Raw genomic sequence first — 16,479 nt, 5'->3', positions numbered from 1 at the left:
AAGAATAAAGTCATTATTTATAAAGCATTCATTAAGCCGATAATACTTTATGCGGCTCCTATCTGGAGTAGCTCCTGTAAATCAAATCTTCAAAAAATAACAATTAGAAAATAAGTTGCTAAGAATGATCTCAAATGCGAGCCCGAGAGAGAGTAATTTAAGAATTAGGAAAAGAATCAATGTCATCGAAATTCGTAAAGATGTCTATGCTCATACAAAAAGATTTTATGAAAATAAAATAAATGATATTGAAGCCCTTGAAGATTTCAGAATCTACACAAAAGAAAATGCACCGTTGAAACTTAAATGTAAACTTCCATACCACCTTCTGATATAATGAACACCGTGTATATATGTACATAACTTAGTTATAAGCGTTATAAGTCCATTTCTTTTTTGTGGAGATAGTTGTAAGAGGAGTATAAATTTATGGGTTTTTGCTCAACCTTATTTTCCCGATAATAAAATATATCTAGCGTCTGATTTGACAAATCACCGAAAATGTACCAAATAAAATAAAGGATAAATTCAAGATGGTAAATTCCTTATGGGAATAGGTACAGCACTAACAATAAGAATTACTTATGTACAACTATTGTATCACATTTCATTTGAATAAATAAAAGGTTTTGAAAAGAAAAAAAGTCAATTTAAGCCAGTACTTTACAATCTTGGCTCAGATGTTTATTCCGTTCGCGTGTCGTTTATCGAAGACTATCGCAAAACTACTTCAAATCTAGAGCAGCAAGGCTTTCAATATTATTTATATAAAAGCATTGACTCTCCACCTATCAAACTGGTTATCAGGAATATCCCTATTGCGTACCCATAGGATTTAGTACACTCCGAACTCCAAGAGGAAGGGTTCACTATTACGTCAGTTGCTCGCATGAGAAATCGACAAACAAAGAAAGCCTTACCAATGCTTCTGGTAACGGTTCCAAACACGCCCCAAGCGAAAGAGCTAATTCAACTGCAATCCATTGCCTACATTAAAATTAAAGTTGAGCCATATATCAAACCCAAGAAAACCGCACAGTGCTTCAAGTGTCAAAGATTCTACCATGTCTCTGAAATGTGCCACGCCACTCCACGATGTGTGAAGTGCGGGGGTGTGCATCAAAGTTCTGCGTGCAGAAAAACACGTGAAACACCGGCCACTTGCGCTAACTGTGCTGGGGACCACCCAGCTAATTATAGAGGTTGTTCTGCTTTTAAACAAGCATCCAAAAAGCCCGCTATTAAAAAACCAAAAACACACAATTTGCCCAAGGAAATTGTTCCCAATAAACTAAGTAAAGAGATCACACTAAAAGAAAATTCTACAAACGAACGCACCCTACTAGACAGTGCCCCGCCACCGCAAAGCTTACCACTTCACAGCACAGTCGCCGCCGCAAACATCACAGGCATGCGCATTAAAGCCTCAAACTATGCAGACAGACGGAACACATAAAATTGCTAATACTCGAGCTAAGGCACCACTTGCTAATAAAATTCATGCCCCTCAGAATAAAACTATTCCTGAACCCACACACAATAAAAACACACCCTCTCAAGCTATCAAAATAAATCCGGTAAATCTCTTAAAAAGAGCTACAACCTTAATCACAGACATAATGGGGGGAAAAATTAACATTAATGAAGCTATAAATTCAACCACCGAGATTGTAAGTAATTTACTTGCACTTGCTATCGAAAATGGCCACCTTAAATAATAACACTTTAAAAATAATTTTTTGGAATACTCAAGGTATTCTTAAAAAAAGACACGAATTAGCCACATACCTCTACAAAAATAACATTACCATCTGCTTGCTCAGTGAAACATTACTACGCGCATCCCTACGCGTTAATCTAGTTCGTGGTTATACATTATACAGAAATAACTCAAATAGAGGTACCGCGATCTTAATTCAAGAAAATATTCATCACCATGAACTAATAATTCCTGAACTTGAAGCCCTCAAAGCTACTGCCATACAAATAAAAATTCACGGGAATCCATATGCTATAGTCTCGCTCTATCAGACCCCCTCTCGCGAATTTCTAAAAAATAACTACAGAAAAATATTCAAACTTGCACCCTCAGTAATTGCTGCAGGAGACTTAAATGCTAAACACTTAGCCTGGAATAGCAGAACAACTAACAAAATCGGTGAACAATTATTTGAATTTATAAATCATAAGAATCTCTCAATCTCAGCACCAGACTCGCATACTTTTTTCCCTCACAACACAAAACATAAATCCGACCTTATTGACTTTGCAATTTCCAAAAGTAACTTTTACAACCACGACATTTTCACTATAGATGATCTTGACTCAGATCATCGTCCAGTCCTTCTAAGTCTCTTCACCAACTGTGAAAAAGCCCCTGTCACGCCTCGCTACAATTTTGCAAAAGCAAATTGGCAAACATTCAACATAAGCCTAGAAACACACGTTAACTTTGAACCTTCAATGACAAACACTTCCCACATTGACGACGCAATAACCAATCTAACCTCTAGCATAAAAACTGCCATTCACAGTTCGGTTCCTCAAACTACCACTAACAAATACGATCCACCTCTCAGCCCCGAGATTGAAGACCTTATCCACACTCGCAATAAACTCTGCCGTACTCACCAAAAAACTAAAAGCTGTATTCTTAAAAACATCATTAACCACCTTCGGAAAACCATAGCAATTAAAGTTCAAGAGCACAGATGCAAAACTTGGAATAAAGAAGTCGGTGAGCTTCAAATTAAAGATAACTCCATCTATCGTATGACTAAAGCCCTAACGAAGCCCTGATCTAACATTCCCCTTCTCAAAAATCCAGATCAAACGTTTGCTCTCTCTCCTACCGATAAAGCAAATCTACTAGCGGCAAATTATGAGAGTAATTTCACTCCGCATAATGAACCATAAGAGCCTCAGCACATTGCGGAATGTGAAAAAATTGTGTCCGATTTTCTTAGAATCCCAACCACCGATAATTTCAAGAAAATAACCCAAGAGGAATTAACAAAACAAATAAAAACTACTAAAAATAATAAAGCTCCCGGTCCTGATTCAATTTCAAACTTAGTCCTCAAAAAACTTCCGATTTCTTGTCTCACCCTCCTCGCTAATATCTTCAATGCCTGTATTCAACTAAGCTACTTTCCTAACTCATGGAAAATAGCTCACATATTAGTTTTTCAGAAAAAAGGCAAGGATCCATATCATCCTACCAGCTACAGGCCCATTAGTCTTCTTAATACAATGAGCAAAATCTTTGAAAAAATAACACTCACTCGCATAAACTATCACCTCGAGGAAAACAGCATCCATAAATCACAACAATACGGTTTTAGAAAAGGTCATTCCACGCAGCACATGATGCTCAAACTTACCGAAGCCATTAGCTTAAATTTAACCGAAGAAAACACACTGATGCTGTTTTTCTCGATGTAGAAAAAGCTTTTGACAGTGTTTGGCATGTAGGACTGCTCAGCAAATTAATAAATTACAATTTCCCAAGAGGACTCATCCTCTTTATAAACTCTTATCTTTCTAACAGAAAATTCTCAGTCAAAATAGGCCAGACAATTTCAAAAGAGAAACCTATTAGAGCGGGTGTGCCCCAAGGCAGCATCTTAGGTCCAGTATTCTTTATTATCTACGTAAACGACATCCCTGAGGTCCCCGAAGTTACAGTTGGACTATATGCAGACGACATCGCACTATTCACCAAAAATGTTTAATGAACCAATAGAATGGAAAAGTTCCATAAAATATCTAGGGCGTAAACTTTATAAGCGTCTTAATTGGAAGCAGCATATCCATGAAACTAAAGGGAAAGCTCTCGGGGTTATCTCGCGTTTAAGCCCTATTATCAATAGACACTCGAGTCTTAAACCTTGTCTTGACCATGAAAAAGCCTTTGATATCGTCTGGTTCGAAGGTCTTATATTGAAACTTTCCAGATGCAACTTCCCAACGTATATTGTAAAAATTCTCCAAAGTTACCTTAGTGATAGGAAATTTGTCGTCACTGTCAAAGGCATCAAATCTAACGAACACAAGATTGCTGAAGGTGTCCCCCAGGGATTAATTCCGGGCCGGTGCTTTTTATTTATTTCACAAACGATATTACACGAAACAATGTCCAAAGAGAGGTCCCGTCAGACAGCACTCCGCGAATTTTATTGTTTGCAGATGACACTGCAGCCTTCGTCTTCTCTTTTGGTAAAAGGTTGGCAACTGCGAAGCTGCAACAATCTAGCAGAGTTTATTATTTTTCTAAGAATACTAATAAGGGAAACGTACCTGACTTTATGTTAAATGACTTATGCATGGAAAAGAAAACTAGCGTCGAGTACTTAGGAAGCGTTCTAGATTATAAACTTAGCTTTACTCCGCATATTAAAAAAAACTAGGAAGAATACATTCAAGACTGTAGGTGCACTGCACTGTCTTATTAGCAGCTGGAGCACGCTTAGCATTAAGAACAAAATACTTTTGTACAAAATGATAGTAAAACCAACTATGCTCTACGCTGCGCCTATATGGAGTAATACGTCAGCGACAAACATTAAAACTCTACAAATTGTCCAAAACAAGTGTCTGCGTATGAATACCAATGCAAAACCTAAGACTAGGATCATAGATTTACATAAAACCTGCAATATTAAGTCTGTTAAAGACGAAATCCACAGGTTAGCGAAAAATTTTTATCTTAACCAAATCTTGCGACTTGCGGAACTTGAAGAAATAAAAATCTAAAATGCCGTATCATATCCTACTTTGAAGACTGAAAAGTTGCAGCATCTTCACAGCTCTGTGCTGCTGTTACTTTTATCTAGTTATTTAGTTTTTAAGTTTATTCCTTTAGTTTTAAGAAAAATTAGATAACTTTATGGGTTTTTTACAACTTTTTACCAGATACTCATGACAGATTTAATTCGATCCTGATCAATAATTAAAATAGTAAACGAAATAAAATAGATTATTTAATAGGATAAAATTTCTCAACGAGAAATGGGTGCCTCTTCAGCATTCATCTTAGACCTTATTGTATAATATTTTCATGTACAAATCCTGGTTCATATTGAATAAAGATTTTTAAAAAGAAAAAAGCTACGGAAGAATCCATCCTCGAAGAACTACAGGGTAAAATTCCCTCTGTTAAACGAGTTCATCGCATGAAAAAAGGCGAAAAAATCTGGCCACTGGTTGTAGTTCATCTCGACCCATCCTCTCCCAGATCCAAGTCCATTTTCGACATCAAACTCTTAGCTGGACTCGGCGTTCAAGTTGAAGACAAACGAAAATCCAATCTCATCCCTCAATGCCGTCGTCGCTTCAAATTCTTCTACACGCAAATTACTGCCATGCCTCTTGGGCTTGCGCCTTCTGCGCACGAAGCCACGCCACAGCATCTTGCCCCGCTAGAAATCAAAAAGATTCCACTCCATCCTGTCTCAATTGTAAAGGGCCCCACTGGGCTACCTAACGCGGATGCTCTAAGGTTCCACAAAAACCTGGATCCAAATCACCTTCAACTCGCCAATACCGTAAGCCAAATCCTATTGCCAACCCTTCTCCCCTTCCTAAACCTCGTAGTGGTTTCAAGCCCGCTTCCTCTCAAAGGTCCTTCGCGAACGTAGTCTCAGCGCGTCCTCTATCTCAAGCTCGGAATCAGACCCAATTCTCTCCCAACACTGACGCCTACAAAGTCCACAACTACAGCAGCTTTTTCGTGACTTTCTCTCCTCCTTCGCAGCTGCCCTTCAGCTCCGAAAACGCGGACTTTCATGAAGATAAATTAACTATCCTTACCTAAAATCCAAACAGCATTTCTGTTTTCAAAATATTAGAACTAATCCAACTTCTTAATGATAAATCAATTGATGTAACCTGTATCACCGAAACTCGTCTAAATTTTGATAAGAAACTCTATATTCCTGACTATTCTCTATAGAGAAAAGACCGTTCTTCGTCCAAAGGCGGTGCCGTGGCGCTTCTAGTTCGTAACACCCTCTGTCACTCAGCTATCAGCACAAATTCCTCTCCTTGCAAAGTAACTGGAGTCGAAATCCATTTTGACTCTGGTCCCTTTCGGATTCTCTCACTTTATTCTCCACCTGATATCAATGACATATCCGAAATACCTAACCTCTTTAACACCAACACCCTAACAGTAGTTGCTGGCGATTTTAATGCCAAACACAAAGCCTGGGGCTGCCTCAAAAATAACACCAAGGGCAAGGCTCTTCTCATAACACTGAATCGCCACAATCTGACTATCGAGGTTCCCTCTGAACCCACTCACTTTCCTAGCTCTCCTAAACACCAACCTGACATCCTCGAAATCTTCTTAATAAAGAACATGCTCATCGACAAAGACACCTGGACTGTTTTTGAATTAAGCTCTAACCACAACTACGTACTGCTGGAGTTATCGGGTAGCCCTGAACTCTGTCCTCCGACAAAATCTAAAATCGATTACCTCCATCTCAAATATATTCTCGAAACTTCTTCTATTAAATCCTGTCAAATCCGTTCTCCCTCTGACTTGGATGCAGCTGTTGAAACCCTGACAAAAGACATCCAAAACTCTATTCAACTTGCCTCCTTAACTCACCCCACTTCTAGACGTAAAACCAAATTCTCATTCGCCACTCACAGTCTTATTCGCAAGAAAAACGAAGCCCGCCAGCATTGGCAGTCTTTCTGTAGTCGTAACATCGCCAGCGTCTCAGCTTCCTTAAAAAAAAAAACTAAAATCCCTTTTTGAACCCATCGATAAATCCTCCTTTGACTCCTTTATAGCCGAACAAAATATCACGGTCACAGACACAAACTTCATTCCCACCTTACCTAAAGAAGTCTCCGACATGATCCGCTCCTTGAAAAGCCGTAAAGCTCCCGGCAATGACTCTATCAGTAATAAGGTACGGAAAACTCCTCCACGCAAACACATCGTAGCCTTCTGCAACATTGTCAACGCAATGATGCGGTTATAATACTTTCCTCTGACCTGGAAAGAAGCTATTGTAATCTTTCTCCCAAAACCGGGTCAACTTCTTAGCTCAGCATCCAGCTATCGCCCTATCAGTCTACTTTACACTCTTAGCAAAGGAGCTGCAAACATTATTCTCGCCTGTTTTTATGATTTTGTCTCACATAACAATTTTCTCCCTGACTTCTAGCACAGTTTTCGAAAACGTCATGGAACAGCTAATCAACTTCTCCGTGTCTCCGAGTACATTGCTGAAAATCTCAACAAAGGCAGACACACAGCCATGCTTCGTTTGGACTGCAAACAAGCCTTTGATTGAGTTTGGCACAATGGCCTTGTCTACAAACTCATCAAGCTAAAATTTCCCCTCTATCTTATCGGTTTAACTAAATCCTTTCTCTCAAACAGGAGCTTCAGAGCTCGCGTTGGAGAATCCTTATCGGACTCCCAACCTATCACCTCCGGTGTTCCTCAGGGCTCCAAACTCTTTCCCTCTCGCTTCAACCTATTTTGCTACGACATACCTGTTGACGAGAAAATAGTCACGGTCAAATACGCTGACGATGTTGGTTTACTCCATTCCTTCAAGGTCATCAGTCATTGCTCCTCCCGTCTAAACAGATTCACTCCAATAGTTTTCAGCTGGTACTACAGATGGAGATTTAAAATCAACAAATCAAAATCTAAAGCTGATTTCTTTCCTCGACGCCAGCGCAAACCCCCTAAACTCTTTGTAAAGTCTTTCCCTATTGAATGGAGTGCCTCCGCAAATTATCTCGGCGTCATTTTTGTCAAAAGACTTACTTGGTCGAAACAAATCCACGCCACATGCAACAAGGCCAATGGGGCCTTCACCTTACTAAAACCCTTCTTCAATAACTCTACAGTTTCCTGAGCCACCAAAGCTCGTGCCTTTAACGCTATAATTAGAAGCATTTACACATACGCGATTCCTATCTGGGGCTCTGCCACCCCAAGTCGTCTTTCTAAATTAAACAACGCCTATATGCGTATTCTTCGCTCCGCTTTAAACATTTCTTCGTTCCTCCATAACAAACAAATCCTCACGGAAATCAAGTTTCCTTCCATCATCGATGCAGCTCACACTCACGCAGAAAACCTTCGTTCTTCAGTGGCTAGTCACCCAAACCCCAACATCAAGTCACTCGTAAATTGTGCGAGTAAAACTTCCGACCGTTTTAGAAGACCCTGCCTTCTAGTCTCGCCGCCCTAATTTAACTCACCCATCTTTCTTTCTCCGTGTTTCGCTTCATGCGCGAGTGTCCTTGCAGTACTACTGCATGTGCCACCAATGGCAACCAAACGGGGAGAGGTTTTAGTCAGTAGACACTCCGGGCGAATCCGACACTACCCATTTTTCTTGGGTGTCTTTTAGAAGATTCCCCCTCCTCGGCCCCTCAAAAAAAAAAAACAGTGGTAATATTTGTATATAATCCTCTAAAAAGTAAAATTGATACCAGAGAACTGGAACGAATACTTAAAGCCGGGAATAAAGTGCTAATTTACGGCGATTTCAATGCGAAAAATCAAGCTTGGAAATGCAAAAGTAAAAATACAAATAAAAACATATTATATGAGTTTTTGCTGCAAAATATGCTTAAAATTTTAGCGCCGGATAGGTATACGCTCTACCCTGTTAATAATGTCAACGCAAGTATTATAGATATCGGCCTCAACAAAAACATTATATGTGATATTAGAGTAGAGATTATTAATGCGCTCTCTTCTGACCACATGTCTGTTAATATTACGCTTCAGGGCGTTTCGAATGTCGAGATTGAAACTTTTCGGCAAAAAAAGTCGATTTTATGAGATTGCCCAAAGAATTATTCAATTTAATTAAATTTAAATATAAAATTCGCAAAGCTTACCAAAGAGCATATTCTAAAGAGATAAGAAAAATTAGAAATAGACTTTGTAAATTAATTAAAAGGAAAATCAGAGAATTTAATCATCAAAACTGGGACAGTAAGCTAGCAAGTTTTCAGGTCAAAGATAATACTTTATGGCGAATGGCGAGTCTTTACAAAAAATAAAAAAGATAATAATGTGCCCACTTTCCACGGGAAAAATGGTTTAATTTTTACTGATGTGGATAAAGCCAATGATATAGCCGAAACCTATGAAAAATTCTATCATCTTACTTAAAATAAATGTTCAACAAACATTGATAGAGCTGTCAACACTAGATACAGAAAAATATTAAGTGCGGAAGTAGATTCAAATGAGGTAAAACTAGTTACACCTAAGGAAATTAAAAAGGCTGTCGTTAGCACAAAGCCAAAGAAAGAGACGGGGATTGATGGAATTCAAAATACAGTGCTAAAGAATCTGCCCAAGAAGGCATTTGTCCAACTTACATATATTTTTAATTTATGCCTTACTATTTCCTACTTTCCGGACAAATGGAAACTTGCAAACATACTTCCAATTTACAAAGCTGAAAAAGATCAATTGTCCCCTCAAAATTATAGACCGATTAGTCTCCTTCCGACTCTGAGTTAAATGTTTGAAAAAATAATTAACAACAGAATAACTGTCTTTGAACTTAAAAATAAAATAATTATCCCAGAGCAATTTGGATTTAGAGCCCGTCGATGCACGATGCATCAATTACTCAGTCACTAACTATATTTCGAAAATATAAAACCATGACATGTCCACTGCTATGGTTGTATTAGACCTCGAAAAGGCATTTGACAATGTTTGGCATAAGGTTCTAATTTATAAACTCTCTAATATAAAATTTACAAAATACCTCATTAAAATCATTCTTGATTATCTAACCGGCAGAAAATTATCGTTACGGTAAATGGAAGTATGTCAAAACAATTTAATATTTTGTCAGGTGTGCCGCAGGGTTCCATTCTAGGGCCGGTTCTTCTTCTTTATTATATTAATGATTTTCCGACAAAATTAACTATAGAATTGGCTCTGTTAGCCGATGACACAGCAATATATATAGCATGATCCAAAACATATATGCACAAATTTTAATATACTATTATAAATGTATTTTAGCTGATGTGGAAAATTGTTTTAGGACGTGGCATAATATGAGATTTAAAAAATTTATTTTCTCAAAATTATAGTACACAATGTTCACAAAATATTGATAAATAAACTATTAATAATGAAATTCTTAAGTAAAAAGTTGAACAGAACGACAGTCTACATTATTCTGTTGTATTACACATCTGAAATTAGATGAGTGATTTGCAAATTATTTTTTTTTTTAATATTCCTTTGGCTACTTTTAAGCTTAAATATATTTTTGAAATTTTTTATTTTTCAAATGGAACTTAGCGGTTATCCATATAAAATGCGCGGTACGAAGTTGGCATTTTTTCACTTATAGCAATACAAAAAAGGACATGGCGTAATATAATTTTCACTTTTATGTAACGTCACTATTTTAATTAACAATTGTAACAACTGAGGAAATAAATTTTAGGCCAAATTTAATTAAAATACCCATTTTAACCGTTACTGGGCCTAAGAATAATAATAGTTTAAAAATTTCAAAAAGTGGACATGGCGTACTGTAACTCTACAGGGCGACCTTATTATGAATTGTAATAATTTTAATTTATTGAAACGATAGACTATTTAATGTTCGTAGACAATAAAGATTAGTGCCAAATAAGGAGCAAGCATTAAAGTAGATATGAAAAATAAAATTTGCCGTGTTCCCGGGCGGGGACGGACCGAGCAAAATCAGGCCCTGATCGGGAAATCCGACCGTGGCCAGATCCGTTTACAAACGCACGCCCCGATCGATCCCGAACCTGATAGCCGGGTCGGTCCCCGATCTGGCCCCGATCAATTTTCAGTTCAAAGCCATGTTCTATGTAATGGGGTATTTTCACTTAAATAATTAATGCGTATAAATATAAATAGCTTGAACGCCTTGTAATTACGTCCACTCTTAACGAGATTTCAACAAAATACAGAATCTTTCTAACAAATTGTTGAATTTGAAACTGATGAAGATTGATGTTCGAACAAAAAAAATATATTTAAAAAAACTAAGTTTGAACCAGAGTTTAATTGTATGCAAAAAAAGATAATTTTTAATAAAACAGTTAAGTTTGAACAAAAATATCCGTCAATAGTAATAAGTTTACCTTTGGAGCAGAGAATTGCTTAAAGGATTACAATTTTGATTTTCGAACAGGAAATTTACAAAAATATATTATTTAGACTTTAGAAAAAGTTATGTAAGTATTTTTTACTTTTAACCTTATCTGAATATCAAAAATTAATAGTAATAGTCCTTATATTAAAAATTCGAAAGTCGACTTTTTACAATCGACTTTGCACTCTTGAAGTCGACTCAAAGTCGACCTTTTTCGTTCGACTTTTTCCGACGACTTTGCTCACCGTCTTTTTTTTCTTTTGTAAACCAAATTTTATTCATAACTTCATTGTAAGGTTACATAGGTTCTTACATGTGTTTTGTGTATCAAATTCTGTACCCAGTTGACAACCAACTAAACAGAGTATTTTCATTACATAATAAAGTAGGTAGGTAGAAAAATCTTTATTTCTTTTATTTCTGTGTAAAAAGGTAATGTAAAAAAATCCCATTACATAATTTCGTATCCTAAGCTAACTTAACCTATACTATATGCACATTATTCACAGGTATGTTTATTATTGCAGTCGTAAGATGAGTTATGTTATATGGTGATAGGGCAGTTTATGCTTTATTCGGAAAGGAGCACTGTCTTTATTGTACAATTTAATGCTTTTAAGAGCTGTTGATTCGCCAAGTTGAAGAGTATAAAATTTTTGTGTAATACCTAATATATCGATAGTAATATCTTGTATTTATAGATCCCTTCTTATATCTATATTTCTTTTCTTATGACTAGCGCTAGAGATTCTCTTGAGAAGTTTATTTTCAAAATATTGCAATTTTTGAATATGCGTTTTGGAGGAACCGCTCCATACAGGTACTGCGTATAATAATACTGGTTTTACAAAAGTCTTATATAGAATAACTTTGTTTTTAACACTAAGCGCACTTTTTATATTCAGTAAACTATTTAAAAGATGTATCATTTGGTAGCCTTTTGCGCAAGCTTCCGTTATGAGTTGCCTATATGACAATCTGTGATCTAGTATTATTTCTAGGTATTTCGTTGTTAATTGCTGCTTTATCGGTATAAAGTTTATGTTAATGACAAGTTCATCCTCTCTTATGATGGCTGTGTCGTCGGTAACGATAGCTATATCAGTCTTTTTATTTTTTGTAATATCGTTAATATAATAGATGAATAATATTGGTCCTAAAATCGATCCTTTTGGTACGCCTGCTATAATATTATGTTGTTCGGAACTTACATTATTATGTACTACATTAAATTTCCTATTTCGTAGATAGCTAAGAATTATATCAATGATATACAATGGTATGTTCAGTTTATGAAGTTTATATATTAAGCCCTTGTGCCAGACGGTGTCGAATGCTTTTTCGATATCCAGCATTACTTCTGCTGTATGTTTATTTAAATTGAATTGTGTGGAGGTAAGATTAGTTATTCGAGCTAATTGTTGCACTGTGCTGTGCTTTTCTCTGAAACCGAACAGTTCTGGTAATAATAATTTGTTTATTGTTTCATGTTGTTTGATTCTATTTAAGATTACAATTTCGAATATTTTTCCCGAAGTGGGTAAAAGACTTATCGGTCTATAATTTTGCGTATAAAGCTTTTCCATGCCTTTTTTTAGGAAAGCAAGAACATTATCTATTTTCCAGCTTTTTGGAAAGTATGAGATTTTGAAGCACGAGTTAAAAATATAAGTGATTTGAACAATCGCTTTACGCGGTCAATTTTTAAGAATAATGTTCTGAATACCGTCTGGTCCAGGGGCTTTCGTAGATGTTGTTTTTTTATTGCTTTTTTAATTTATGTAGGAAAAGTCAAGTTAACAATATTTATATTTGATCTCTTGATTTCTTTTTAAGCTTTGGTAACTTTTTTATTTATTATTTTGGTTCCCATATCTCTAGTGAGATGATCTACTTTCTCGAATTGTTGTGCCAAAACATTCGCTTTTTCTAAATTACTGAAGACTAAGCCGTGCGGCCCGAGTAGCTTGGAGATTATATTCATACTAGGTTTTGTAAAATATTTAGCTATTTTCCAGAGGCTGTTGTCTTTCATTTTTAGATTTTGAAGTTTGTTATTCCAGCAAGTATTCGAAAATTTTTTGGATTCCCTGTTCACTACATTAATTAAGCAATTTTTTATTTTTCTGAAGTGATCAATTTTTGTTCTTTGGTAAAGTTTTCTTATTTGGTTTCTTATGTGAATTAATGTTTTAAGATTGTTTGGTAATTTTTCTTATTTCTTTTCAAAATTACCAGTCGGTATTGAATTTTTAATGTCTTTATCTATAACAGTGGTTAAGTTATTTATAGCATCATTTACAGCTTGTGCGTCTTTTATGTCTGATGTAATTGTTATGTTAGTATTGATGCAATCTCTAAATTTGTCCCAGTTAGATTTTTTATAGTTAAGAAAATGTCTGTATTCGCGTTTACAAGGAGTATTGTATAAGGTTATTAAAAGTGGAAGATGGTCTGAGTCAAGTTCATCTAGTGTGTCTATTTCAGTTTGTACGTGTATGTTTTTTCATATTCCAATATCCACTGTACTTGGTTTTGTATTTGCATATATGGGTAGAGAGTAGGATTGTCAGGAGCTATAATTTTTAAGAATTTATTATTTGAATATTCAGAAATGGTTTTACCGTTTTTGTTATTTCTGATACAGTTCCAATTATTATGTTTAGCATTGAAGTCGCCTATTGCAATAATTTGATAATTATTGTGAAAAATTTTATAAAGATCAACTTTACTTATATTTTATCTAGGTGAGTATCCCTATATTATTGTTAAATTGTTGTCAAGTTTTATTCCTCCAGTTTCAATTGTTTTAGTATCCAAATCTAATTGTGTAAAATTTATGTTTTGTTTAATAAGTATGGTTACTCCCCTTCCTGCACGTGGGCCGTTCCTATCTTTCGGTATTATTGTGAAACCGGGGGTATTAAAATTAAATTGATCTTTTAGCTTAGTTTCGTTAATTAACATGATTTCGATTTTGAATTTTTCGAGAAAGTACCTCATCTCTCTTTGCCTTTTAAGAATGTCATTGGCATTCCAATGAGCGATAACTAACTTGTCGATACGTTGCATTTGCAAATTTAATCATGTATTCGGAGGTAATAATTCCTTTTTCTATTTCACAATCAGTATTTTGTAAGTCTTTTTTAAGACTTTTGACTAACCTTAGTAATTCGGTGAAGTAAAATTGTGCCATGAGCTCCTTCCAGATAGTTGTAAATTCCAGAAAAGATTGATGATCCTATATATTCGTAATTTCTTGCTTCTCTTCTGAAGTACTGACCGTGGCTGGTGTTCTGATGATGTTCCCTTCTGGTTTTTGTTGGTGTCCAAGTTGTACATCTCGGTGTTGCAGAGGTTGCTGGTACGTTGTTCCTTTAGAAAGTTTAATTAGTTCCGGAAGGTCGGCGCTCGTTGGAAATTCTTGCTCTGGTCGAGGCTCTATTTTCTGTAGATTTTGTGATTGCTTTAAATTTCGGATTTGAATACTTTCTGCAAGCGTTCTTGGTATTTCTGGCAAGTTGAGGAGCTGGCTCGATGTTTCCCTCCGCAATTTGCGCATTTTGTGTCAGCTTCTGTTTTCTCACATTTGCTTGAAACATGATCTTCTCCGCAGATGACACATTTATTTTGGCAGTTGTAACATTGTGTGATTACTCTTGGATTATGGTAGTCTTCCCACCTTATCCTTGTGTAGCATAAGATTTTAATATTACGTATTTCCCGTAGTTTCTCGCCTGTCGTTTCAGATCCATAATATACGATGTAAGGTGGAAATCTTAGATTAATCTTAACCTTTTTTGGTTCATATCCCAGTTCCTTTAGTTTATCGATGATTTCGTCTACCTTGGCTTCTGGTAGTCCATGAGCACAAGTTTTTTTATCCTTTTCGCTCTGTAGTGCGAATGTGTAGAATGAAATGCTGTTGTCTAGTGGGTGTTTCTTGATTTTTTGATGTTCTTGAAGTCCGTTTGGGAAAACAGTGAGTTGATTATTTGTTATCCTCATGATAACTTTTTTAGTCATAGTTTAATTTGGTTGTAGATCAGGAATATGGCCTCCTCAGATGTATTTGGATTTTTGAGAATTATTGGAGGTATCTTCTCTGCTTTCGTTGTTTTTGCAATAATAGACGTTCTATCTTGCGGTTCTTCTTCTATTTCCAAGGATTCCATTGCGTTGTGCGTACCCGAGTCCGATTCGTTAAGATGTTTCTTCTTTCTCCTTGCCATCATATACTGCTGTCTTCTATTTATTGATTCTGCTCGTGAGGCCTCACGCGTTGTGATTATTTTTTGCTTGAGTCTGGCTTCGTGCACATAGCTTTCCAGCCATCTGATTTTGTTTTGCGCTAACTGCTTTAATAAACCAGTTAATAACTGCTCACTTGAATATCCATCACTGCGAGCCATCGAGTTGGCATGCACTTCACTTACTCACGTTAAAAGCACTCCGTGACTACGATCTAAAGAGTTTTGAATAAGAGTTCTAATAAAAGTTCCATCACTAGACACTAGAGTTCTGAATAAAAGTTCTAAATGAATTTAATGATGAATGGAATGCCCCGAATGCCAGACAATCGAATTGAATTCGAATGCGTACCAAGTGCACAATATATAGTTGCAGCAGGTGTGCTGTTTCCTTTGCAACTGTTTCTAAGTGATAGCGATACAGCTCACGACTGAAGCCGTCCACGCAAGACGCGCACATACGTTTATAACATCAATACTTTTATTTTCGATAATTCAAAGTTTTTTACTGCCTACAGGATTTCCAATTACCGATTTTTTACTATTACATGTAAATAAATACCCATTTTTTCTTCAGAACACTAATACGTACTTGTGATTTAAAAAAATTATATATTATACATCGTATTATATATATATATTATATATCGTATTATATATGTATATGTATCGGCCCTAAGAAGGGCCGATAAGAATAAAGTGAGAAATTGAATTGTAAATTCAGTCTTCAAAATATCGAATGAAAATATCGAATGAAATAAAATAAAATAATCACCGTCCACTGCATTATGTTATACCGCATCGACTTATCATTGGTCTCTGTTTTCTAAGTGGGACATGACTTACGGCCACTGACCATTGATAAAAGAGTGGGGGTTTTCTTTGGCTAATTGGAGCACTAACTCACAGTAGAATAAGATAAAAGAGACTACTTGAGACCTTTAAGGCACTGATTGATGATTGATTACGATTTCTTCGTTCGGAGATTAAGCTCGATCATTGATCTTTCTTCGACTGAGTATAACCTTAAGTGCACATATTGGACAAATAAAATACGAGGAGGAGAAGGTGTTTGG

Source organism: Belonocnema kinseyi, chromosome 1, assembly GCF_010883055.1.
Source record: "Belonocnema kinseyi isolate 2016_QV_RU_SX_M_011 chromosome 1, B_treatae_v1, whole genome shotgun sequence".
Lineage (NCBI taxonomy): Eukaryota > Metazoa > Arthropoda > Insecta > Hymenoptera > Cynipidae > Belonocnema > Belonocnema kinseyi.
Note: the sequence above shows the minus strand (reverse complement) of the source record.